Genomic DNA, 25,815 nt, shown 5'->3' with positions numbered 1-25,815 from the left:
TATGCTTTTCACATTTCCGTGTTTCTTTTTGTTGGGTATTTTTGTGGAACACATCATTCACTCTTCTGTGGGGGAAATTTCACTCATTTGCAATTTTTTTTATGGTGTAGTTGCTGTCTCGTCCTCAACGAGTTATCCTTTTCATGGTCTAACCAGAGCTCCATGATGACCAGAATTCTCTTTTAGCTGGTTTTGTGGCTGGGTATTGTGTTGTAATGATAAACATTTTAACACATGATGGAATATAGTAAATGGACTCAGGGTAAGGGGACACTTTCTCTTATCCGCAGTGAATGTTGAACCCAGTTTTTCTACATAAAAATTTCACAAGAAGTGGCTATGTGCATATGCACCATTATATTGTTTACATACGTCCAGAAACAGACCAAGACACCATTACCTTTCCCGGTCATCAATGTATACAGTGAGCCCCCTGTATTCACTGGGGATGCGTACCAGAGCCCCCACAAATAGCTAGAATCCGAGAATACTTAGACCCCCCCCTCTAAAAATCCTTATAACTGCCTATATTGAAAGTTCAAATAACCAAAGTATACTTAAGGTATCATCCTACATCAAATATACCTTAAATTGTTATTCTATTACTGTATTAATCTATGAAATATATTATTGATATCATTTCAAAGTCTTCTTAAACATTTTACCATTAGAAATATACATGTACAGCCAATAATACAGTGTGAGAGAGAGAGAGAGAGAGAGAGAGAGAGAGAGAGAGAGAGAGAGAGAGAGAGAGAGAGAGAATTGAATTGGCAACTTCATATATTTGACCACCAACAATTTGGACCTGGTCACTTTCAAGTAATATAACATTTCTGACAGGCTGCCCAACCTCCCCCCTCACTTTACAACTTAGGCAAAAGATTGGGAAAATTCTGTTCTTTAATTTTTTAGATAACTTACTAAAGAAATGCATGTAATAACAGTGTACAGGCAGCCCTCGGTTAGCGGCAGGGGTTACGTTCCTGGCCACCGACGCTAAGTGATTTTCAAGTCTACAGCCGCCGCACACCTCCTTTTAAAATTCTAGACCAGTCAAACAGCGCCTTAATCCCGCGATGGCGTAATAAGTAAAATTATATTTATGCAGTATAGTACTATAGAATTTACTACTATACAGTAGTACTGTACAGTACATTATAGTATTATAAATACTGTAAAGTGAAAGAAGCCTAGCTTTAATCCTTTGGGTGTCTAGAGTATGTAAAGATCTAATAAGGTGTTATACAGTGTACAGTTAGCTGTAGTGTTCAAGTTACGATAATTCGTCTTACGATAATCCGATGTTATGAGAGACCAAATCACAATAGCCTAACTTTATCTCATCTTCTAGTTACATAAGTTCAAAAACAGCAAAAGAGAATGATGAAAGTATGGTTTTATCGTTATACTTGTTGCATAAACATGAAACAATTTTTTTTTTTTTTTTTTTTTTTTTTTTAAAGTACAACCGAATTCGATAAGATCTGTTTGTCTTGTATTTCAATCATCATACCATAGTACAGTGGGGCCTCGCTTAGTTGCGGATCAGCAATCAAGGATTCAGTTAATCACGGGTTTTTCCTTGGACCACTTCTCAGTCTATATCGCTGGTATGAACCGCGGCATCCAGGCTTGTCCGTGGTAGGCTAAGCCTTGTCCGGTTCTGATAACCAGGAAATGCATGAACAGATTCACATTATGATATTAACTGACATTAAAGGTAATAAAACCGGTCTCACCTTATATATTATTGGCATATCTTCGTAATATATAGCCCATTCATGGAATAATTCCACATCATTGACATCAACTTGTAGTTGAGTGGCCAGTAGAAATGTAAACATTGAGTTACACTTCACAGCGACCTTTGTCATTCTTAACCTTTTAGAAATGTTACTAGTAGTAGTGTAATTACTGTAGTAATAAGATTTAGGAAAACATTAATTTTCAATTCGAACTTCATTATTGTTTTAGTATAACTTAATCAACTTCTCTGAACACTGCAGTCATACAAATGATAATTGTCATAGATTATCATATTTGTTGTTTGTGATCAACGACAAAGCGTAAACGTAATAAAACCATTTTACCTTATATATTACTGTCATATATTCATAATAAAACGCACACCTTATATATTATTGGCGTATCTTCATAATAAAAAGCCTCTTCAAATGAATAATTCCTTGGGGAATGCATTTTTCAAAAGACAAAAATACACTTTACAAGTTTACAGTATGCACTGATTACTTTATTTTGTATTACAGTATGGTACTGTAAGCAGTACAGTAACTATTTTTGATCGTAAATGTATATTCATTCACGAAAAAAAAATATGTATGACCACCATGACGTCACCAAACCTACAGTCTCGTTCGTACATACTATTTTTACACAATGTGATAGTGGTTACACCGTTCTACAAAATACTGATGTATTTTTACATAAGTATCCTCTAAACTCTGTCATAAATCGGAATATTAATGAAATCGTGAATTTTATGATAGAGCAAGATTCACTAATTACTGTAATGCTTCAAAAGGAGACATTTCAATAGAAACACTGACCATAGTATTAATGTTATTATGGAGGAACGATCTGATTGTTCCATTTGACAACGTCTTCAACGGTTGTGTGAGAGAGTAAGTTTCGTGGTTGGTATCGCTGTTAAGATTGTGTAGTATATGTTTGTGTTTTTGGTTTTCCGAAAAAAGAGCAGAAGATTGGTGGATGGATGGTTAACGATTGATTGATTGAATTGCTTGGTGAGTTCTGGGTTGTCTGCTGGTGTGGTTGCTGTGTCAGTCAGAGAGTCAGTTTTGTAATCCGAGTTCTGGGCAGTCAGTCAGTCAGTAAAGGTAGTCAGTGGAGTCAGTATTGAAGGCATTGATGGTCAGTTTATTGTGTGTTTTTGAATAGTTGTATGAATTATTGTTGATATTGTATGTTTAGAGTTTTTGTGCCTGTGTTGCTGAAGTTGTTGTGTTTGTGTGTTGGAGGGTTGTTAAGCTTGTAAATTCTGTTGTGTTGTAGATGAGATGTTAGAGTTGTGAGTTGGTGAGTTGTTGTGGTTCGTTGGTGTTGTATGTGGTTTTGTTGGCTTTTCATGTTATTGTTTTTTACGTTGCTAGTAATTTTTTTGTGCAGTGGTCTTTTGTTGGGTTTGTTGTTGAATTGTTGTATGGTTGTAGTCCTTGTTGGTTTGTTTGTGTGTTGTGTTACGACGGCCGTATCCAGCGGACAGTGTGTCAAGTGTTGTGGTAAGTACAAGTGTGGTTTTGGAGAGTTTTTATGGTTTTGGCTTGTGATCCCATCACTTTATGCCTAACTGTATCTATATATCCATCCCAGTTCCTATCATTGCTGCCAGTAGTTTTCCGGAGAGCCTTGAGCCCCTTTCTGCTTGCTCGTCCACATAACCTATTAGCTTTCGGTCTTTATGGAAGGATTGTTACTGTCTGTATCCCCATCATAACTTCTGCCAGACACTCTTAAAGCCCTGTTTACAAATTCCATACCATTATCAAGCCACTTCTGCTGTTTTATGCTTTAGCGGGAAAATTTCCACTATCCTCATCAGTTCAACTATTACCACCAATAAGTACCTGGAGCCATACCCTGATTCACATAAATTCCCCAAAATATCCATGCGCACCCTCTGAAAGGGTCTACTTGGTATCAGATATGACCCAGATTTGCAAGAAGTTACCCTTGCAGGTTTGCAAGTGGTGCACATGATACACTTTTTCTCAAAATTTTCCACATTCGGCCAATAATCTTCCCAGTAGTATATGTATTGCGCGTCTCATTATACGTCTTTTCCACCCCCAAATGTGGACTACCAAACTTGCAACATACTATATCTAAGGCCACTGGAATTAGAACTTTTTGAATAACAATCTGTGTCATATACTTTCACTCGTCCTTAATTTATAGTTAATTTTCCTAACCAACAGATTACCCTCTAATTCTAAACCTGAAAAAGGCAACTTATAACCATTCCTGACTAATTCACCTCTAAGGAATGCCTTCTCCTCTGCCAAAATTTCATCCTCGTCTTGCCTTTGCCCTATGAGACATATATATCCCACTGTATAGAATCACCAGTAGCCACCCCAACTTTAAATCCTTCCATCTCATAAAAACTTCTACTAAGAGCATCTGCTACCACATTATGTCTGCCCTGTATGTATTTGAGCTTTGCATCAAAATCTCTAATTGTTAGGGACCATCTAGCTCTTTTAGGAAACAGATCTGGCTTATTAAAAAGATCTAATAACTGCTTGTGGTCTGTAAAGACTTCTATTTTATTCCACAGTAACAACATTTGAATGAACCAAGCTTGATACCACAGCATAGGCTTCCTTATCTACGGTAGCCATTAATCATTTATTGCTACTTTTTGTCTTAAATTTCCTGCTATAATAACCTATTGGATGGAATTTCCCTTCAAATTTCTGCATAAGGCAAGCACCTATAACCTCCTGACTGGCCTCAGTCACTAGTGTGAAAGATTCGCTGAAATCTGGAAATTTCAGAACTGGGGGATTCATTAATGCATCTTTAACTTTTCTGAAAAGTTACCTGTTGTGGCTCCCCCCAAGAAAATTGAATATCCTCCCGCAACAAATCTGTGAGAGGAGCTGCCAAAATAGAAAAACTTCACAAACTGTCTGAAGAACCCTACCTTTCCCAAGAAGGAACGGACTTACTTTTTCATCTTAGGGACAGGAAAATCTGCAATTGCTTTGACTTCCTCTTTAGATATCACATGACTTAAATATGCAGTCTGCTTCTTCAAGAAGTCACACTTGGCTAACTTAATTTTCAAATATTCTAACCTTAGTCCCCTCAGGACTTCCTTAAGCACTATGTGATGCTCAATCAAATCTGTTGCAATCAATATATCATCCATGTACATAAAGACATTCTTGTCTAATAGCCCATGCAAACCTGTGTTCACCAATTTTGTAAAAGTCATAAAGTTTCCTGATAAACCAAAAGGCATCCGTGTAAACTCAAAATGCCCCTTGGGCAATGAGAATGTGGTAACTTCCTGACTATCTTCACTAAGAGGAACCTGCAAAAATCCCTTCATAAGGTCTATTGAAAAGTGTATAGTATGTCCCCCAATTTCCATAAAAAGGTCTGGTATGCAGGCGACCGGATAAGTCAGGAATTGTTTTCTCATTCAATTTCCAAAAATCTACACATACTCAGACTGATCTGTCCATCTTAGGCACTGCCAACAAGGGAAAGTTGTACAGAGTTTCTCTATCAGTTCCCTGGTTTTTTAAGGTAGTATGTGGTATGCGGGAATAAAAATGGGTTTGGTCTCCTCTTCCAGATTTACCTTATATTCTAGCACCTTAGTCAGCCCTAACTTATCCCTTTTTAAAGCCACAATACCCCTAAATTCAGCCAAAACTTCAGTTAAAGCTTCTTTATGCTCCTTGTAATCTGCATTAGCTAAATGATCCCTAAAGATTTTCCTCCTTACTTGCATTTCTGCCTTTGAAAACTCCGTTTTCCCCTCTACAATAGCCACTGAACCACTATCCCTACTCCAATCCTGGAGGTCTACCACATGAGTATTCTTCTGTTAACTTTATCATTACATTCAACAATTCCTGCTTACTGACACTGTACTAATAACACCTTTTAATATTTTGCTACCCTCAATTATACACACTTTTTTTTGGAAATTTCACTTCCCTCAACCTGACTTTCATCATAGTCATTATGCCTAGATTTAAAAAAAACATCCTCTAATAAAACCCCTTTTAATACACAACCATCATGCACAGCACCCTCTTGTGACTGGTTATTCACTCCATATACCACATCCTCATGGTATTCACTCCAATACCACATCCACATGAATATCACCCATATTTATATAAGTATCCCCCATACCATCAACCATAACCCCAATGTTACTATCAGTATCACCAATGTTATCAATATCACCGTTATCAATCATACCACCAGTCGTATCAACATTATTATTGCCGCCAATATTACCACTAGTATTACCAATATCACTGCCAATATCACCTATATTAACCTCAGTATCCTTATTTGCCTGATAGATGGAATTAACTTTCATACATGTTTGCGCTCTCTAGTCGTCTTCGGTAACATATTTGCCTGATAGATGGAATTATCTTTGTGGCTCTTGCTTGTACTTCTTCTAATCTATTTATGTCTTTTCTAGTGTTGGTGACCAAAACTGTAATGCATATTCAAGATGGGGTCTAACTATTAGTGTGTAGAGCTGCAGCACAGTTTCCTTGTTTCTGTATTTGAACTGCCTCTTTATGTATCCCACTAGTTTCTGTGCCTTCTTTTCAGCTTTTATGCACTGTTTTGTGGATTTCAAGTCCTTGGTAATAACGACCCCAAGGTCCTCCTCTTGTTCTACACTAATTATGTCATTCCCAAGCAGCATGTAGCTGGCATGGTGGTTGTTTGTTCCTATTTGTAACACTTGACACTTATCTACGTTAAAAGGCATTTGCCCCCCTTTTTTTTTTACCACTCTCCTATCTTCATTAGATCTACATCTACAACTAGTTTGGTGTCACCTGCAAATTTGGGTATCCTGCCTGTTAAGCCTACATCAATGTCATTAATGTAAATAAAAAACAAGAGAGGGCGAAGGACAGAACCATGGGGAATTCTGCTCATTACATCTGCCCATTCTAATTCTTCACTACGTATTTATTACGACTCTGTTTCCTATAAGTTAGCCAGTCTTTGACCCAGTCTGCTGTTTCTCCTACAATTCCTAAAGCTTTAACTTTTGTCATCAGTTTCTTGTGTGGGACTTTATCAAAGGCCTTTTGGAAATCAGAATAGAGTATATCTATTGCTCTACTACTGTTGCAGATACCTAGCATGTTATGAAAAAACTTCATTAGGTTTGATAGGCGGGATCTGTGTTGACTGTTTAACAATAAGTTGTTTCTATCTATGTGATCCACAATTTTATCTGCAATTATGGACTCAAAAATCTTGCAAACGACCGACATTAGGCAGATTGATCTATAATTTCCTGGCTCTTTTCTTGGTCCATTTTTATAAACTTGGGGGCACATTTCCTAGTTTCCATCCTTTTGGTGCCTTTCTTTGTTCAGCACTTTTAGTGTAAGAGTTAATATAGGTGAGGAACTATCTCCACTTTTAGCTCTTTAATTTCTCTTGGATGAATCCCATCCGGGCCAGGAGATTTGAACTTGTTGAGTTTGTCTATTTTGTTTTTAATGTCCTCTTTTGTAAATATTATTTTGTCCAGTGGATCTGCCCCTTCATATTTAATAGCAGGTTCTGGTATTGAGGCAGTGTTTTCAGTTGTGTAAAAAACTTATTCAATAACTCTGCTTTTTCCAAGTCTGAGTTCACCAGTTTACCTCTAATGTCCCTTAGGGAACCTATGCTATTTTTTATTGGTTTCCTGCTATTAACATGCACAAAGAATTCTTTTGGGTTTTGTACATGAACTTCCCTGGCAGATATATACTTAGCTATAGTCTCCGACGTTCCCGACAGAATTTCAAATCTCGCGGCACACGCGACAGGTAGGTCAGGTGGTCTACCTTACCCGCCGCTGGGTGGCGGATGCACGAACCACTCCCGTTTGCTTGTCAGATTTTTCTCTGTCGCGGGAACGATAACAACTGTTGTCGGTTCCTCTCGATAGTTTTTCGATTCTCGCTTGCCTGGAGTTAATTTGGACTTCTTTTGGTGACGTATTCGCTTTGTTTGGCTTGGCATATGCTGATTGTGGACTGGTTTGATTTTGATTTGGATTTTCTTTAACGATGTCTGATCTAGATTCAGTAGTTAAAACTTCGGTTTTGTTTAGGGTTTGCGTGAATGAAGGATGTAAGGTGAGGTTGCCGAAAGCTTCGGTAGACCCTCACACGGTTTGCAATGAAATGCAGAGGGGGAATGAATGTTCTTTTGCTAACCCTTGTAGTGAATGTAAGGGATTGAATGAAGAAGAATATAAGGCTCTCTCTTCTTATGTTAGGAAGTTGGAACGTGATAGAGTGCGCTCCCAGGCTGCCTCAGATCGCTACAAGAAGGAGCTCCTACGCCATTGCTTCTCCTCTTCGTCTTCTCCCTCTCCGAAGAGAGGTTGGAACTCCCCGGATGCGTCGCGCCCGTTGAAGAGGGCTTGGAAGGCTCCCTGCAGTCCTTTGGCTTCTAGTCCGGAGGTTTTCCCGGAAGAATCGTCGGTGGAGGCGAAGAAACCCAAGAAATCCTGTGATCGTTCTTCTTCTCGCGCTCCTCGCTCTGCGCCTGCGTCCGAGGAAGAACAACAAGATTCTCCTACGAGAGTACTCGCGGGACTTCAAGCTCAGATCACGGCGCTAGCAGATTCTCTAGCAGTTAGATCACGTAGGAAGAAGGACGTTTCTCTTCCGATCAAGAGATCTAGGCGCCGCTCTTCAGAGGATCGTTCTCCTCTTTTTAGGCGTTCTCCTTCATATGGGGAGGTTTCGTATGAAGGTAGGGGCTCACGTGAGCGCCCTCGCTCTCCTGGCTCTCTTTCGACTTCAAGGCGCCAAACATCGGTAGGACGCTCTATGGAGAAAGAAGTTTTTTCTCCAGATTGGATTCCCGCTTCCGGTAAGCGCACTGCACCTGCTCATCACGCTATTTCTTCAACTCCCTCGCGTGGGACTTCTCCTCAGCAGCCTCAAGATCCTAGAAGGCGCCCTTATACAAGTAGGCGTTCTTCTTCCAGATGTCGCTCTCCTCGAGTGTCGGATCGTGACTTCTCTCCTTACAGGTGTCAAGAGTCTGGTAGGAGTCGTGTGCATGATAGACGGCCTGCTGTTAGCCGCTCCCCGCAAGGTAGGCGCCAAGAGCCTACTGCACATCGATCTCCTAGTAGGCGCTCGTCTCTTTTAAGGCGTCATACTCCTGATTATTCTCCTCGGGGCAGACAACAAGAGTCTTTCAAGCGCCCTTCTCCGTGTAGGCGCTCTCCCGCTTCTAGGCGCACTACTCCTGACCGTTCGTCTCTTGGTAGGCACCAGGAATCTCGGAAGCGCCCTTCGCCAGGTAGGCGCTCGTTAGCTTTGAAGTGCCCTTCTCCTGAATGTTACCCTCTTGTTAGACGTCAAGAGTCTCGCAAGCAGCCTTCTCCTAGTAGGCGCATTTCGCCTGCCAGTCGAACTTCCGTTGATAGTACTCAACTGGACAGGTATGGAGAGCCGTTCAAGCGCTCGGCTCCCGATAGGCGCTCTTCTCCTGGCAGCCGCTCGCCTCAGGATAGACGCAAAGAGTCTAGCAGGCGCTCGCCTCCTCGTAAGCACCCTGTGGATGTTTCCAAGGATTCTCGGAGTAGGAGCCCTACCTCTCCTTCTGCTGAGGTTCCGTCTACCTCGAAGAGGGAGTCTCATTGTAGACAACCCAGATCTTCTCATCGTTCTCCAGTGGATGTGAACTCTTCTAAGAGAGGGCGTTCTCCAACCTCTCGCTCAACTCCTACTAGGATCCCTTCGTCACCTAAGGATCTTACGCGCTCGCCTCGACAAGACGTCCTAGAAGGTTCGGATGAGGAACCGAACACTTCTGCTGCTGTGTCTTCTAACAAGAAGCTTACAGAGCTACTTTTGCAAGTTTTTGGGGATTCCCTTACTCCTACGGCTCCTCCTTCTCCTCACTCACTTTTTTCAACGGCGAAGACAGCGAAGAGTTCTTCTTGTGTGAGGATGAAGCCAACTCTTTCAATGAAGAAGGCACTGAGGAGTTTTGGTTCCTGGATGGCTTCCAAAGAAGAAGCGGGGAAAACGATGTTCGCTTTTCCTCCTTCGAAGTTATCAGGACGCGCTGGTTTCTGGTACGAAACAGGAGAGTCCTTAGGATTGGGTCTACCGTCTTCGGCTGATTCGGATTTTTCGGCGCTGGTAGATTCGACAAGGAGAGCTGCCCTTAACTCTGCTAAGACGACTTGGGCAATGAATTAACTGGATCACATGCTAAAAGGCATATTAATAAACATTACCTTAATATAATTTATCTAGCCCTAAATCCCCAAAAACCGCACCAAAATTTACCACATTGGCAACCCTGTTACCTCCTATTCTGTCCGCCAGTTGGCAACACTGTCGTTGACAGATACGAAAACCTTCCCTCAAATCAGTTGTTAACGAGCGCCCGTGTTGTTTACATCACGGCCGCTCTTTATAAATTTCCTTAAACATTTTTTGTGCCTTTAAAAGCCTTTCATTATTTGTTAAATGAAACTTTATATGAATTACCACTCACGCATTACATCACGAAATAGTGAATTAACTTTGATTTCTGTTGTGGTTCTTATCTTAAATTACGAACTTTTGCGCGACCCGGAACTACTGACCTGTCCAATTCTACAATGGATTACCAAGAAATTACGATCTTCCTTCTGCCAGCAACATCAGGAACTACCCGGTTTGTGGGACAAGGATGAGTAGCAGGGAGTATGAACCCCATGACATTTGTAGTTCTTGTCGTGGACAGGTTTGTGACATGACTTCTCGTTGTGACGTATGTAAGCCTGGTCTGACGAGGATATGACTGCTTATATGAAACGCCAAACAATCTTGCAGCGTAAAAGATCGGTTAAGGAGAAAAAGAAATCGATTGCTAAAACTGTATCTAACGAATTCTTTGACTTGGCGCTCATGATTCTGGCTCTTCGGTTTCGGTATCGTACGACTCCGATTCCGAATTAATTGATGCTTTGCCCCCTGTACAACCGGTAATTAGTGAAGTTAGTTCTGATGTAGATTCGAAGATTTTGGCAATGGAAACTACCTGGAAACAGAATTTTAAGAAATTACAGCTTAGTCTAGATAGAGATATTTCTGTCTAAGTTTAACAATCTGTCAGAGAATTTTCAAGAAGCCTTTACTAGAATGTCTAACACACTTTTAGATTCATTTTCAGCTCCTCGTCAGGTACCGTTCGACAGCACCATGGGTAACGGTGCGACAGATACCCCGGCTTGTGAACCCCGTCGTGGCGAAGGCCTAGGGGGGATCCGGTCCGGGCAGGTGCCTAACGAATCTTTACCCAACGTGTCCCCTGTTAGTCCCGTAACAGTGCCAAAGGGCGCTTATTTAGGAGAAGGGGGGAGGGATATTAGTGTCAGACCTAAGATAGCTAGTCGTCAGGATTTTACTTCAGAGGAAGTTTCAAAGTTAGGATCTGACGATGATGATGATGATGACGCGGATTCGTGTGATATTGATGTTTCCTCGAATGGATGTCATGATGTAGAATTCAAGAAACTTTTTGATTTAATTTTGAGTTTTCTTCCTCAGGCGAGGCCTAGCAGAAGCAGCCTCCGCCTCGTTGTATTACAGAAGGGATTTTTCTTGACGGTCCTTCCCGGTCACGGGAATTTTTACGTTTTCCCTTTGCCCAGAGGTTCGCGAGAGTGAGGACGGACGTTGCCGCTAAACTTTCGAAGGTGATCGGGGAAGGGAAGAGGAAGCTCTCTTCTCTTCTACGACACCGGAGAGGAGTTTTACCAGGTGGCGGATGATTCTTCATTCTCTCGACCCCCCAAGCCAAATCCTGATTTTGTCCGACTTTCAAGTCAACCCTTGCCTTCTAAGGCTTCGGTCTCTGTCTCAATTGAAGATTTTATAGCTATGGAGGCTGTTATGAGCTCCTTACAAGAAGCTCAATCCTTCAATATGTGGGTCCTCGGAGGGCTTTTAATGTATATCAAGGACTCCGGGTTTGTTCCTCCTGATGCTCCTCTTTTTGAGAAATTCTGCTCATCCATTTCAATCGCTTCTGTACATCAGAACGAGCTTGCTGCTTCAATGCAGGCCTTTCTTGTTTCTCTAAGGCGTAACCTGTATTTGTCGCAGTTACCCTCCTCTGTATCGGAGATTCAGAGAACCCGTCTGTTGTCCTCTTCTCCTTTTGGCGATTTCCTTTTCGATATTTCTGTGCTTTCTGAGGTTTTGAAGGAACATCAAGGTGATGCCTCTTCCCAAGCTCACTGGGCCTTATCAAGAGCTTTTTCCTCTGGTCTTCCTCCCGTTCCTTCAAGGAGTAAGCGTAAGTTTAGGACCAGATCTGTACCTTCTGCTCCAGCCCAACAACCTCCTTCTGGCTCTTTTTTCCAGAGTACATCTCAGGTTGCTGGTGCCTCTTCTTCATCCTCTGGTGCTCACCCTTTGAAACGCGGGAGAGGTTCTTGGCGTGGCTCCAAGGGCATAGAAAGAGCTCAACCTCCAGGAGGACCTTCTTCTTCTTCTTCTTCTTCTTCCTTGTCTCTGCGTAAGAATTTTCGGAAGTAGGAGTCATCACCTCGCCTGGAGACCGCAGGTAGGAGCTTGTTTCTCCCGCCATTGGGTCAGCTTGGCAGGGGAGAGCGGTGGATGCTTGGGTGGTGGAGGTCCTGAAGGAAGGTTACGAGATCCCTTTTGTTTCCAGACCTCCACTTTCCAATCGTCCTCTCGAGTTCAACAGTATTCCCCTCACTCAATCAGGGGTCAAGCCTTGGAGAAGGAGCTTTCGGCCCTCTTGGAGAAGGATGCCATAGAGCGAGCTCCTCCTTCTCCCGGGTTTTACTCTCGGATGTTTGTAGTTCTAAAGGCCTCGGGTGCCTGGCGCCCCGTCATAGATCTTTCGGTTTTGAACAAGTTCATTCTAAAGTCCAAGTTCAGGATGGAGACGGTCCAGACTGTTCTTTCATCCGTCAGGAGGGGGGACTGGATGATTTCCATCGATCTGCAGGATGCTTATCTGCAAATCCCCATCCATCCAAGAAGCAGACCTTACCTTCGGTTTTTCACGGACTCGGGAGTGTTCCAGTTCAAGACCCTTTGTTTCGGCCTCACCACTGCTCCACAGGTCTTTTCTCGGGTGATGGCTCCTGTTTCAGCTATTCTGCATCAGTTAAATGTAAGGATGCTTCGGTATCTGGACGATTGGCTAGTCCAGGCCGAATCTCTAGAGAAATGTCTCCGGTCGAGGGAGATAGTTCTGTCTCTTTGTGTCGAGTTAGGCATTCGTGTCAACTTCGACAAGTCCAATCTAATCCCTTGCCAGATCATGACTTATCTGGGGATTGTTTTGAATTCCCAGATTTTGAGGGCTTCTCCCGCTCAGAAACGGATAGACAAGCTTCTGAGTCTGATCGAAGAATTTTTGTCCTCCGTAACGCAGCCAGTTTCTCTTTGGAGGTCTCTCCTGGGCCATTTGTCATCCCTCATCCAACTGGTTCCCGGAGTCGTCTCAGAATGAGGTCCCTTCAGTCGACACTTCGCCAGTCATGGGATTTCGTGTCTGAGGACACGATAGTCGCCTCTTCTCCACAATGTCGGAAGGATCTCCGTTGGTTGGGGAGCAAGTTCAACCGGCCTCAAGTCAGGGATATCTCTTCTTTCGGTTCCTCCGGACCTAATGTTTTGGTCAGACGCCTCGGATCAAGGTTGGGGCGCACACCTGGGCTCCGAAGCCGCTTCGGGCCTTTGGTTAGAGGAGGAGAGGAGCATGTCAATAAATTGGAGGGAACTGAGGGCAGTGTACCTAGGCCTTCTTTCATTTCAGGAACAACTGTTGGAGTCGGTTGTCGCGATCTTTGTCGACAACACCACAGCAGTCTCGTACTTGAGAAACCAAGGCGGCACACAGTCGGATCTTCTCACTCAATCCTGTGTTGGGCAGAAGACAGGGGGATTACGTTGGTCCCTCAGTTTATCCTGGGCCATCACAACGTCTTAGCAGACGCCTTGTCGAGACCGAACGAAGTTCAAGGGTCGGAGTGGACACTTTGCCAGGAAGTCTTCGACAGCCTCAGGAAGAAATGGCCTGTCACAGTCGATCTGTTTTGCCACCCCCACTGAATTTTCGTGCCAGATATTCTTCGCCCCTTACCAGACTCCTCAGAGTGCCGGGACAGACTCTCTTTTGCAGGACTGGGAGGGACTTCAAGCCTATGCTTTTCCTCCGTTCTCTCTGGTGAGGTCAGTCCTCAACAAAGTGAGGGCAACCAAGCGTCTGGATCTCACCTTGATCGCCCCCTTCTGGCCACAGAAGGAGTGGTTTCCCGACCTTCTGGAAGCACTGGTGGAACCCCCCATTCGCCTGCCAGAGAGACCAGATCTTCTCAAACAACCCCCATTTTCATCGGTTCCATCAGAGGCTCCATATGCTTCATCTTCATGCCTGGAGACTGTCAGGAGGTTCTCCAAGCACGAAGGGTTCTCCTCCAGAGTGGCGCTACAGTTGGCTCTTGCCAGCGGCAATCAACCAGAGTAAATTATCAGGCTAAATGGTCGGTTTACAGACGTTGGTGTAAGTCTCAAGGACATTCAATTTCTAGACCTTCCTTACCGAAAGTAGCGGAGTTTTTAGTTCATTTACATCATGACAGGGCCCTGTCACCTTCGTGCATTAAGGGTTATAGGTCTATGCTTTCCTATGTTTTTGTTAAGGCAAGGCTTCCTGAGATCTCTTCATCTTATGTCATTAGAGATTTACTTCGATCTTTTTCCCTATCTCGACCCAGGCCGCAGTGTTCGCCTCCGACATGGGACGTTAACAAAGTCCTTCAAGCCTTAAGGTTCCCTCCGTTTGAGCCTCTGAATTCTGCAAATTTAGGGACCTCTCTTCTAAGACACTCTTCCTTGTCTCACTGGCTACAGCCAAGAGGGTGGGTGAACTGCAAGCACTCTCTTTTCTGGTTGCCAGATCTGGACAAGACATGATTTTGTCATACCTTCCTGAATTTGTCGCAAAGACTGAATCGTCTGATAATCCCATTCCCAGGTCTTTCGTACTGAAGTCGCTGGTCGACTTTGTTGGTAATTTAAATGAGGAATTAGTTCTTTGCCCTGTTAGGGCGCTCTCATGTTATTTACGCCGCGAAGGACATTCAGGGTCGTCCCCGTCATCTGTTTGTTTCACCCGAAATGTCAAGAGACCTATTTCAAAGAATGGTGTATCCTTTTTTCTCAGAGATCTGATCGTTAAAACTGGTGGTTCGGCTGCTGGGGAAGACCAGACGCAGAGAGCACACAGTATTAGAGCAGTTGCTACATCAGTAGCTTTTATGAAGAAGTCTCAGTCGCCAAGGTGCTTGAGGCGGCGACTTGGCGTTCTAATTCTGTTTTTGCCTCTTTTTACTTGAGGGATATTTCTCTAGTTCTAGGCGACCTTCGTTCTTTGGGCCCGTTGGTGATGGCAGGACAGGTAGTCAGACAGGAGAATTAGGTAGTCTTCCTGTTTTACGTTTGGTTGCTACCTGTATATTATTCATTAATTTTTGTTTTGTTGTATATATTTTTTGTTTTTGTATTATAACCCATGGCAGTTTTTGACGTAGTTATAATGGGAATTAGGCAGTTTGGTATTTAGGTGTTTTTGATGACAAGGACTGACTGCTTGGCAACTCATGCTGCTTCCATTTTCAGTGTGAAATGGTTCCAGCCACTGGGTTGTCGGCACTGGCGACTACGCTTCTCCCAGAGTCGATGCTGACCTAGGACTAGCCACTGGTTCGCTTGTCCTGACGACTCCTGCTTCTTCCACTGTCCTGGACAGGGAATTAGTCGATGGATCGTCTGCTGTCATCTGGTGACTCGCTCACCATCTACTTTTTGTCTCACCTGTCTTCTCAGAGTCAGACACTCGTGGAGATCAGGCGACATTTAGTAGCCCTGAGTTTCTTGTTGACGAAGTCGGTTGCGTTGATACACCCCCGATGATCGTGTAACATGAGACCAGGTTGGACTGTCAGGCATTCGTCCTTCGGGACTGAATCGCCTTTTTGCTCCGCGCTCCTTTCTCTTGGCACCAGAAAGCTCAAGTTAGGAGTTGCTCATGAGCCGATTCGTTGCTGGCGACTTCGGGTTGCGTTGATCACACCCCCAAGGTTTGCTTAGCTTTGAATCGCCCAGACAGTCCAGACACTCATCCTTTAGGGAAAGAATAGTGCTTGATAGTCTTCAGGGTGCAGCCTTGCTGTCCGCAATTCGTCTGACTGGTCACCTGGTCGGTCACCTGACTTTAGTACAGACGGACTGACTATGCACTTACTCCTTGTCCTGTGCTACTGCAGTTGGTGGCATTATGGTAGGAGACTTTGAGTTGTTAGTATCTTTGACCTTGGGTTGAGTTTTGACTGCCTATGATATATCTTTGTTTGTTTTCTCCTATTCTGTCCGAAGGGGAAATTGTATTCAGATTCCCTCCTCCTTTTCAATGTGGTTAATCGGGCTAGATAAATTATATTAAGGTAATGTTTATTAATATGGAATTTTTATTCTAAAATTAATATTAATAATACTTACCTGTATAATTTATCTAGTCCCACCCATCCTACCCCACGATCTGCCTATCACAACTGATTTGAGGGAAGGTTTTCGTATCTGTCAACGACAGTGTTGCCAACTGGCGGACAGAATAGGAGGTAACAGGGTTGCCAATGTGGTAAATTTTGGGGCGGTTTTTGGGGATTTAGGGCTAGATAAATTATACAGGTAAGTATTATTAATATTAATTTTAGAATAAAAATTCCATGTTTAGAGTGCTGGAAGTATTTAACTTCCTTGATTGGTCGTTGGGGGTCCTAGCCAAGAAAATTGAAGTGCCAGAGTCATTTTCGCCAGATTTCTCATGTGTGTTTTGTCTTGTATGGACAAGTCGGTAAGAGACGGAGCGAGTGAAATCGCCTCCCTGTATGGGGCCCCGGGATCGTGAAGAAGAGGTCTGTTTATTGTTCCTTCTTAACGAAGTCTGTCTCTCATGCCCAGAGGTCTTCTTTGCTGTATGCTCCCCTGTCTGCTCAGTTGTTCCCTAAACATCTAGTGCAGGACATTTCGAGATCGCTTTCGGCTAAAGCCACCCAGGACCTTTTGGCACAGTCAGCAAGAAAACCTCGCCCTTCCTTCCCTACCAAGGCTAAGAAGGAAAAGTCAAGTGTTCAAGAACCCTTTCGAGGGGCATCTTCCTCAAGAACCTCTACGTTTAGAGGTCGTAGACCTTCAAGAAGGGGTAAGACTTTCGCCAAGTCTGTTAAAGCCCCCAAATAACTTGCAAGTCCTTCAAACAACGGTGGGTGCCAGACTCTTAGAGTTTGCAGAAGTCTGGGCCCAAAAAGGGGCGGATCCTTGGACCCTTTCTATTTTGAGGAGAGGTTACCTCATCCCTTTCGTCGAAAGACCTCCCTTGACAACCATCCCAAGGGAACTGACGGCCAGGTACAGAGACCCCATCATGAATCAAGCTCTCCATCTAGCAGTAGATCAGATGCTGGAGAAGGGGGCTATCGAACTAGTGACAGACCATCGTTCATCGGGCTTCTACAACCGCCTTTTCCTAGTTCCGAAGTCCTCAGGGGGATGGAGACCGGTGTTGGACGTAAGCGCCCTGAACTTCTTCGTAGAAAAGAAGAAGTTCACGATGGAAACGCCTTCATCAGTGCTGGCAGCACTTCGTCCAGGGGACTGGATGGTTTCCTTGGATTTACAGGACGCTTACTTCCACGTACCGATCCATCCTTCCTCGAGGAAGTTTTCTCAGATTCATGATGGGGGGGAAAATTTTTCAGTTCAGGGCTCTGTGTTTCGGCCTCTCGACGGCCCCTCAAGTGTTCACGGGGATTTTGAGGAATGTGGCTCAATGGCTTCATTTGAAAGGGGTGAGGATATCCATGTACCTCGACGATTGGCTAATAAGGGCCAATTCAGAAGATCGTTGTTTGAAGGACTTACAAGTAACTCTAGAATTGACGAAGGCGTTGGGACTTCTCGTCAATTTCAAGAAGTCGTCACTAATTCCCGAGCAAGAGTGTGTGTATCTCGGGATACAGATGAACTCTCTGAGTTTTCGGGCTTTTCCCTCTCAGGAAAGGATAGCCCGAGGATTCGAGAGAGTAACAACCTTCTTAGGGAAAGAAGTATGCACAGTGAGGGAGTGGATGAGTCTGCTGGGGACGCTCTCCTCGCTGGAGCAATTCGTTTCCCTAGGAAGGTTGCACCTGAGACCGCTCCAATTCTTTCTTCATCGGAATTGGAGTCGTCGTTCTCAGGATTTGACGTTCTCCCTGTCATTATCCCAGGACGTCAAGAAACATCTATGTTGGTGGACAGATTCCAACCTCTTTGCGAAGGGACTGTCTCTTCAATCCCAGACCCCCAACCTGGTGTTGTTCTCCGACGCGTCGGACACGGGGTGGGGGGCAACCCTGGGAACAGCGAAGTGTTCAGGTACCTGGGTGGGGGACCAGGTAGCCTGGCACATCAACAGAAAGGAGTTGATGGCTGTGTGGTTGGCTCTGAAGGCTTTCGAGCCCAAAGTCAGAAGATCGGTAGTGCAGGTCAACACGGACAACACTACAGCTCTGGCATATATCAGGAAACAGGGGGGGACGCATTCCTTCTCCCTGTACGAGACAGCAAGAGACCTTCTTCTGTGGGCAGAAGAAAGGGGAATCAAGCTTCTCACCAGGTTCATGCAGGGAGAAAGGAATGTAAGAGCAGATCTCCTCAGCAGGAAAGATCAGGTCCTTCACACAGAGTGGACCCTTCATCTGGATGTATGCCAGAGCCTGTGGAAGTTATGGGGCAGGCCACACATAGACCTCTTTGCCACGTCAAAGAACAAGAGGCTGGATCCTACTGCTCTCCGATATCGGATCCAGAGGCATTAGCAATAGATGCTCTTCTTCTAGACTTGAGCGGACTCGACGTCTACGCGTTTCCCCCCTTCAAGATCCTGGGGGCTAACCATCAAGAAGTTCGTAGAGTCCGATTCAACGAGAATGACCTTAATCGCTCCCTTTTGGCCGGCCCAAGAATGGTTCACAGAGGTACTGGAATGGTTAGTGGACCTTCCAAGATCGCTTCCGCTAAGGAGCGATCTATTCAGACAACCCCACTTCGACAGGTACCGACAAAAATCTCCTCGCTCTCAGTCTGACTGCTTCAGACTGTCCAAAGTTTGGTCAGAGCGAAAGGCTTTTCAGCAACAGCTGCTAAAGCAATCGCAAGAGCGAGGAGACCTTCCACCTTGCGTGTATACCAGTCAAAGTGGGATGTCTTCAGACATTGGTGCAAGAGGAAGAACATTTCCTCTTCCAGTATCTCTGTGACCCAAATTGCGGATTTCCTTATTTTCCTCAAAGAAGAATGTCATCTTGTTGTGTCAACTATTAAGGGATACCGCAGTATATTAGCGGCGGTATTTCGGCATAGAGGCTTAAATATATCCGATGATAAGGACCTGCATGATCTTATTAGATCATTTGAAACCATTAAGCGTCCTCATGTGGTACCGAACTGGAATCTAGACGTAGTTCTACAATTCCTTGGATCGTCTAGATTCGAACCTCCTGGCTTAGCCTCTTTCAAGGATCTGACGAAGAAGGCTATCTTCCTTTTGGCCATAGCTACAGCTAAGAGAGTGAGTGAGCTCCAAGCTATTGAGGGCAATGTAGGGTTTAAGGAAGATTCTATGGTGTGTTCATTTCTTCCAAGTTTCCTTGCAAAGAATGAAAACCCATCACGCCCTTGGCCCAGGAGCTTTGAAGTTCGTAGTTTATCTTTTCTAGTAGGGGAAGAGCCTGAAAGAACTCTTTGCCCTATGAGAATTATGAAGTATTTCCTTAAGAGGAAGGAACAACTTAAGGCTAATCAAGATGTGCTTTGGTGCTCCGTAAAGGACCCCACTCGGCCCATGTCGAAGAATGCTCTTTCCTTTTTTCTGAGAAGCCTTATTACAGAGGCACATGTTGCCTGTAAGGAAGAACATTTTAGACTACTGAAAGTGAAAGCTCACGAGGTGAGAGCCATTGCAACTTCGCTTGCATTCAGAAAAAATATGTCTGTGCGGAACTTGATGGAGGCGACTTTTTGGAGATGCCAATCGGTTTTCGCAAACCACTACCTACGTGAGTAAAAATCACATATGATAAATGCTTCGCCTTGGTCCTTTCGTATCGGCGGATTCGGTGCTGGGGCAGGGAGCTGAAACTTATCCTGTGTAAATTTTTTATGTTACCCTATATTTTATATTGGTGTTTTTTGGTTGTCTGAAAGAGGTTGCAGGAGGCACCTCTTTTTGTCGTAATATTAAACCTTTGTATTTTGGTTAGGTGGTCGGGTGGGTTTTGGCTCCTTGCAGAGGTAGTGGTAAGGATCTGTTAGGTAAGCGGACAAGGTCCCTCTAACAGGATCCGACTTGGATTCTACCACAATAGGGGATCACATATCCCAGTGGTAGATCCGAGAGTCTTTCAGCATCAGGTCACGTCCTAGAAGCTGTAGCTCTCCAGGCAATGCAGACTCAGAGACAGTATCTATGAAGTCTTCATCCTGAAAAGGTGAGAACCAAGGTTTTTATATCCTACAACATTAGTTGTTTCCCGTCTTACCTGTATTATTTAGCTGTCTCTTACCCTCCACCAAGGGTGCCAATCAGCTAAGTATATATCTGTCAGGGAAGTTCATGTACAAAAATGATATTGTTAAACTACAATAAAGTTTTGTACATACTTACCTGGGCAGTATATACGATTAATGGCCCACCCAGCCTCCCCTCAGGAGACAGGTGGAAGAGAAAAATCTGACAAGCAAACGGGAGTGGTTCGTACATCCGCCACCCAGCGGCGGGTAAGGTAGACCACCTGACCTACCTGTCGCGTGTGCCGCGAGATTTGAAATTCTGTCGGGAACGTCGGAGAATATAGCTAAGTATATATCTGCCAGGTAAGTATGTACAAAACTTTATTGTAGTTTAACAATATCATTTTTTCTTTATAATCTGATGCAACTCTCTTATCCTCATTTATCTTTGTATTTCTTATTAATTTATCCTCCAATCTACAGAGTTCTTTATGCCTGCTTGCTTCTGTTGGTGTTGGGTGTGGGTTCATAGATTTTTGCAGTCTGTCTCTTTCTCTTATCTTATTTTTAATTTCCCTGTTGAACCACTTTGGCTGAGGGTTGCCATTTGTTAGTACGTATTTGCCTTAATGGTATACAGTGGTCCCCCCGTATTCGCGGGGATGCGTACCAGACCCCCCCGCGAATAGTTAGAATCCGCGAATGTTTGGAACCCGTATAAAAATGCTAAAAACAGCCTATTTTGTTAGTTAAAACTTAAAAAAACCACTAAAAATTTTAATACTTGGTTTTTTTAATAGTTTTATCACAAAAAGTGCATTTTATGATGAAATTGATAACAAAAACCAGGAATTTGTGGATATTTCTCATAGAAAAATACCGCGAATGCGCGAATTTTCCGCGAATAATGCAGGGAAACGTTCCCGAGAGAAATCCGCGAATGTGTGAGTCCGCGAATACGGGGGGTCCACTGTACATTTAGAGCATTTTTCTGCGTATTCCTGTGTTCTCATCATACTCTAGATTTTTAACATAACTCCTTTAGCTTATTTAGGTCTTGTCCAAGGTAGTCTAATCTCATTAATATCTTCTTCTCTTTTTTATGTTGAACATAATTCTAGGCTTTTGCCTAGATTTGCACCTGCTGAAAGGTCAGCTACTAAATTATCTTGCGTTGATAGGATGATGTCTAGCATGTTGTTTCTTTTAGTGGGTTTGTCAACTCATTGGTGGAGGAATTCATTTTTTATGAAATCTAAAAGTCTTGTTCCTTCTACGTTTGATGCAGAGGTCATCATGTCCCAATTTACTGCTGCATTGAAATCTCCCATTATTATTATGCAGTTTGTTGTTTATCTCTTGTCCTAGTAGTGCATACAGCTCCTCGTCGGATATTTGTGATTGTTCAGGAGGTCTGTACACTAGTATTAGAGTTATCTTCCTCCCTAGGCTGTTTATATTAATGCTAATCACTTCTTGCATGGTTGCAATTTTACACTCGGTTGGACTGAGGTGATCCCTAACGTATAACATAAGACCTCCACCTTTTTTATTGTGTCTATCTTTTTATGAACAATTTATATCCAGCTATCTGGTACTCTCCTACGAAGTCTCTTGTTGCCTCTTGTATCCATGTTTCTGTGATACCTATCATGTCTAATGCCTCACTTTGCTCCAATGCTTTGAAGATATCTACTTTGTTCCGAATTGATTATGCATTAAACTGTGCCACTCTGAGGGACTTATCTATTTTCTCTTTTATCCTTGGTGGTTTTATTACTTTCCCTTACTGTCAATCTTCTCTTTTGTCCTCGGTGACTTTATTAGTTTCCCTTACTGTCACTGTTGCCTGCAGTGCTACTAATAGCCAGCTTTTGGGAGCTTTCCAATTTCGTAACTTGAAAGTTCAGTTCATTTAGGTGTTTCAAGAGGTTTTCGTTGAGAAGGTTTCCTATTAGTTTTGCTCCTTCCGTATTCAAGGGAGTTCCATCTCTTTTATAAAGTTTTTTTATTCCTTATAAATCTGTCCCAAAAGTTTCCAAACCTAACACCTTTTTCTTGGGATATTAATGCCAGTCTTCCATTGATTCCAATTGCCTTGCTAAGGGAGTAATGGCTTAAATTGGCTCTGGGCAAAAGTCCTATTTCTGGGTTCGACCTGTGTTCGCCGGTGAAAAGGATCCTGCTACTCACTTTTCTAGTATAAATAGATTCTAAATATACCAGAGAAAAAAGCTAGCATGGTATGCTGAGGTTATTACCCTCGCGCGAGCACCCTAAGGGTGTCGGGTATAAAGTTCAAGGCGAGTTAAAGCCACTATTCATAGGTCTTCTGCCAATTAGAGGATTCCTTTCCAAAATCCCTCTCATGGAGAGAGCCGTTGCAGCAGCCACTTCCTCCCCCTCGCTACCACTACTACTACCCGACCCGAGCGCCATCTTCAATCCTGTTTTAGACAGTGAAATAGCGCCACGCTCTTTCTTGTGCTCTTGAATTTTGGTGAAATCGAGGATTATGCGAGATGGCATCTTCTGATCTTCCTACTCCATCGAAGTTGAGTACCCCAATTTCTGTTTTTGTAACTTTTACGGCTGTTAGACTTCCCAAATTGGCCTTCGGCCCTGTAAAAAGGATTGCAGGGCCGTCGGCGTGCCCCGCCATTTTATGAGCTTCAACAAGAATGCGTGGAATTTTGGTACACATATATTGTCTAGTTTAAGATAAATCAAAAGATATTGTGCATTAAATGTACCAAAATTAGGTGTTCATCTGTTATTATTAAAGTTATTGGTTCGTAGAGGTGCCGAACGCGCTCATGACATACCCCCCCCCCCCCCCCCCTCCCCAGATCGAGAGCGCGTTCGTGCCTATCTCGACATAATACTAAATCATCATGTTTTTGATAGGCTATTAGCAGTCTGTTGTATAGTAGGGGTGAGAGAGTTAGAATTTCTTCCTCTCTTCCCAACTTAATTTTGCAAATAGATGTAAATATAACTGTCCAATTAATTCACAGAAGAGGTGGAAGAGTTGCCCCATCAGTCAAGCCAGTAGGCTAACTGCTCCTAACAGTTACCCTTATACCTCTTCCTCTGAGGGAGCTAAAGCGCTTCAGGGGGGGATATCAATGATAGAGAGCCCCTCTCTCTCTATTCATATTATGGGACCTATCCTCCTGGCCGATCTGAATCGAATAAATTCGAGTTTGGTAGGTTTGGTTGAGGGCTACTGTCCGCATAACGATGTCCTAGATGAGATTTGGCCTAATGATCCGAGTCGCTAGCGATCTCGGACAGACAAGCTAGATCCATATCAGTTATTCCCCCTAATTTTAAAAAACCCCTTGCAACTCTTCCATAGCGCCACGTTATCAATTATGTATATATTGATTTATTGTCATTACACAATACTGTATCACTGTATCGTAAAAGGTCTGGTTAACATTCGTCTTGGCCTAGCCTCCTTCGGTCTAACCTTTAGTAGTAGGCTACGCCTCCCTATCGAGGGCCACCCCAATCGGTTGCTGTACCAACCATGACGGGCCACAGGCCCAGTCACACTACCACTCCTACAGTAGTAGTCCACACAACCGCTAATAGGTGGCCATCTCTGATCGGGTAGGTGGCCAGGCGACCACGACCGACCACCCCTCATACCCTCCCCTCCCCCCTCCCCCACCCACTACTAAGCTTTGCTCTGCCGAACCCTTATAACTAGCGGTACTAGTGCTCTTAGTGAGGAACGGCCGCTTGAGTCTCATATAAGTGGGAAGGGAGGGGGCGAGTGTTGGGGGGGGGAAGAGATGGGTACTAGAGATACTTATGTTCTGAAGGTATAGTCCTCCGGCGCCGCCGGATGACGGACATAGCTTCGGGTTGTACATAGGTAGCTCCGCCACTCTGTAGTCTTTCTCCGGTCTCCCTCTAGCCGCGGAATTGGGATAGGAGTATTACTCCCCTCTCCCCTTCGGTAGAGGTAGGCAACTTCAGACACGGAATTACCTTAGTTCAACTCCCTCTTCTTCCTCTTCTTTCCGGGGCTTCTCTAAGCCCGCCCCTACTTGGGATGGTTCACGGTCGGTCCGTCCCAAGGTTAAAACAGTTAGACCGAAATCCCTGCCCAAGGGATCAAAGCCGACTCCGTCAGCAGCGACTGAGTCATCTCCAGCCCCACGGCCGTCGACTTCCTTTGACAAGTCGCCTGCTGCCAAGGATTCTCTCCCCCCTAAGGGATCGAGATCAAAGTCCAAGTCCAAGGCGACGGAGTCCGGCGTAGACCATGAACTGCTTGCTAGCCTTCTATTGTCGAAGGTTAGGGAGGCAGTAGACAAGAAGTTCGAGTCGTTGTGACGCGCCTCTGGATCCGAAGTCTCCAGCCAAACAGTCTCTGGCATGGTGGCCGAGAGAATCAAACCTCTAGAGGATATGATGTCCGGATTTCTCCACTCCGGATCTCCAGCGCTGGCGATGGCGGTGTCGGATGCCTCTAAGCTTCCCCCCTTCCATAAAAGCAACCCGTGGCGGCTGGCTATGCATGCCCCATACGTTGATGGGAAGCTAACCATCGAAGGGTGCGGGACTCGACCACTGGAGGACTTTGAGCTCTTCCCGCAGGGTCTCCAGTTTCCCTTCCCAGGGTTTGTCAGACTAGCGGAGCACGAGCTAGTCAGAGTGGACAAGGTTCCAAAGGAGACGGTGATCTTCCCGAGGTACCAAGCCCAAGCTGTGTGGGCACGCACCCTGACCGAATGGGAATGCGTTAACACCAGGTTAATGCCTCACAAGGGCACATATGCCATATTTGTGACCCTGGATCGAGTTCCGTCGCCTTGCACCGACAAGGTAGCGGAACTAACTCTGTAGGCTATAGCAGAGGACAAACCCCTCCCGACATTGAAAGAGACAGAGGCTACCTCTCTTCTCTTTCCTGCGAGTAGGGAGTTTTGGAACGAAGCCCCGGCCACGTTTACAGCAGGTAAACTGGACGCGGATTGTGCCTCTACCTTGTTCTCCGAGAAGCTGCCTAAACTTCCGGAGAATTTGATCAAGGCAGAGTTTGAGGCAAGGTCGAGACTGGTAAGGTCTATCAATTCCGTCACCTCGGCGGAATTGCTAGCCACAACGTATCGGGACAAGCAGGTATTCTAGGTCTTGACAAAAAGTCTGCTACAGACTTTCCAGTCAGACCTTTACGATTTTGGAATGGCAAGGCGAACTTGCAGAAAATACGTCCTGGCCGAGGCTTCCATCAGACATGAGCCGAACAGATTAATAAAGGCGTCAATCTGGGGAGAGAACCTGTTCCCTCAGGCAGAAGTGGACAGTGTCTCTCGAGAAGCTTCCAGGGCCAACCAGAGCCTCCGGGTCCAGTGGAGACTTTCCTTCAAGCGGAAGTTTGAAGCCCCCGGACATCAAGCTAGAGCTAAGAAGAGGCCAAGGAGATATA

General features: G+C 44.4%; 1 protein-coding gene across 4 annotated transcripts in view; it reads left to right on the top strand.

Moving 5' to 3' along the window:
• Window positions 1-25,815, top strand: part of LOC135222607 (tyrosyl-DNA phosphodiesterase 2-like) — a 167,068-nt gene that overhangs the window by 61,195 nt on the left and 80,058 nt on the right. The gene's annotated exons all lie outside the window — the stretch shown is intronic.

The sequence above is a fragment of the Macrobrachium nipponense genome, chromosome 8 (assembly GCF_015104395.2).
Source record: "Macrobrachium nipponense isolate FS-2020 chromosome 8, ASM1510439v2, whole genome shotgun sequence".
NCBI classification, from domain to species: domain Eukaryota; kingdom Metazoa; phylum Arthropoda; class Malacostraca; order Decapoda; family Palaemonidae; genus Macrobrachium; species Macrobrachium nipponense.
Note: the sequence above shows the minus strand (reverse complement) of the source record. Positions and strands in the feature narration are given on the sequence as shown.